Raw genomic sequence first — 2500 nt, 5'->3', positions numbered from 1 at the left:
GGAGCGGAGTGAGCCCGAGTGGAGTGGGCTGAACCACAAAGCAGACCAAACAGCAGAAAAATGTTGCACTATAATATTAAAGGTCAGTGCCAGTGTTTCTTACTTATTAATGTATATGATTGTATGTTACTAATCTTTGTTAGGCACTATAATCCCTTAACAAAAAAGACCAAAAAAGACAAATGTGTAGTGGGAGATGGGAGGGGGGAAACTAGCTGTAGTGTCCCAGTTAGTGTGCATGCCACTACCCTGCCTCAGTTAATTTACACAAGTTGACTATAACTTAAAAACAGCAGCTTAATGGAGAAACATGTATAATGATTAGAACGTGAGTGCAAATTCAACTTGGGACATGCACTTGCAGTTAAGGGGTGATATTTAGAGGCATCCAATCCCAGGAGGGGGGAAACACGTTTAGAGAGTATACGGCATCTGTAAAAGGAAAACAGTAGCAGAGAAGGGACTTAGAGGGCAAGCCTGAGGAAAATAGCTAATAATTGAAACATCTGAATGTGAAAGGAGCCAGAGTTTTAGATAACAGTTACCATATGTTCATCTTTCTGAAAACTCAAATGAAATGAAACAACAAAAAGAGAAGGAAAGGTGAAAGTGCATCCACAACTTCCCTGAACCAGAATTCAGATGAAACTTTGGTATCACTTAGAAGCACAACCCTGGTCAAAGTCTAAGATCACAGCACTAAAAAAATGCATGCTTCAGTGTGGACTTGTACCCAGACCATCTAGATCACTATTCCTGCTATTCTGCCTTTCATTCCATTAGTAAAACAGCTGAGAACTAGTCAAGGATTTGAAACCTTATCTCTCCCTTATATATACAAGTATAGGTAGGTCATGACTCCATTTAGCACCCTCCCCACCAAAGAAGCTGTGGACACCAAAAATAAAAAGGACCAAATGACCTTTACAGTCAAGAATAAAAAAAGAAAAAAAAGCACAGAGCTGTTATGTAGCTACATAAAAGCTAGTGACTATCTCCATGACAAACTTTATCTAGAGCTTTGCTAAAGTTTTGCAATCAGCTCCTTCCTACAATTACAAAAAACAGTGACTCTCATTCATTTAATCAGGTTAGATGAATACCTCTATCCCAATGGGTCTGATCATACCTCCTACATAACTATGATCATGCCCCCTAACATCTAATACCTGGGGTGGCCAACTCTTTTACCTTGGCCTTACTAAGTGCTCACACCAAAACAGACCAATAAGAACAGAGGAAATGCAATTACACATTTGTAGCTTTTACTTACATATTATTTTTAACAGATAAATGAGGGGGTCTCAAGACCCCAAACATGCAGGCCTAGAGATTCCTGCACTTTGTAAATGCAAACACCCTGGTGCAGCTATTCTAGACACCCACAGGAGGTGCTAGTATCTTGGACCTGGTCCTCGCTAACATGGGAGAACTTTGCAGCCCCATGTAATACTCTCTCTCTGGTCAGATAGGACCATAAGGTAGTCTCCTTTAAAGTAAAATTAAGAACCATGAACCCAGCGAACCCATGGACTTTTAGGATAAAACTCACAGATAGGACCAGATGACTAGAGAATAATCATGTTAAAGCCAGTGTACAAGAACAAAGGAGACATCCACAGCTGTGGGCAGTACAGCGGTATCAAACTCTTTCATACTGCATAAAAGTTCTAGGTAAGGTGATGGATCAACAAATACGGAGGGTAGCAGAAAGTAAGATGGGAGATGAGCAGTTGGGATTCAGATTAAGATGCAGCACACAACTGACCTGATGTTTACAGTGAGGCAGACAGCAGAGAAGAAGCTAGAGATAAAGAAAGAGTCCAACTGGGCATTCCTAGACTTGGAGAAAGCATATAACAAGGTCCCAAGAAAGCTGATTTGGTCAGTTCTGCAGTGGTTCAAAGTCCTGGAAACATTGGTAGAATTAGTGCAAGCTATGTACAAGGACCCAATGACTCAAGTACAAACAGTGTTCTGTTTTACAGAGGAGTTCCCAGTGGGAGTGGGTGTGCATCAGAGTTCAGCTCTAAGACCACTGCTGTTCACAGTGGCGATGGACTACATTAGCAAACAGATCGGAGGGGACAGATCAACAAAGCTGCTGTATGGAGATGATGTGTGGCATCACAGACAGACTCTGAGCAAGAACTACAACAAAGGGTAGAGGAATGCAATGCAAACTTTACGGTACATAGGATGAAACTGAGTTGCAATGGTAGCAAATGGGATCAGAAGAAGCTGAAAATTGAGATAGAAGGGAAAACAGTGGTGCAGGTTAACTGCTTCAGGTATTTAGGAGGAATGGTTGAGGAGAAGGAAAGTCTTAATGAGGAGGTTAAAGCTAGAATTAGAAGGGGCATACCAAACTGGCACAGAGTGTCACGGATAGTGCGTGACAGAAAAATACCAAGGAAGCTGCAATGTAAAGTGTACAAAACAGTGGTGTGATCAGTTCTACTGTATGGTACAGAAACCTGGGCAGTAAAGGCAGAGCAGC

This window comes from Protopterus annectens, chromosome 7.part0 (assembly GCF_019279795.1).
Source record: "Protopterus annectens isolate FY-2018-M chromosome 7.part0, PAN1.0, whole genome shotgun sequence".
In the NCBI taxonomy this organism is placed as follows: domain Eukaryota; kingdom Metazoa; phylum Chordata; order Ceratodontiformes; family Protopteridae; genus Protopterus; species Protopterus annectens.
This window is presented reverse-complemented; position numbering follows the sequence as displayed.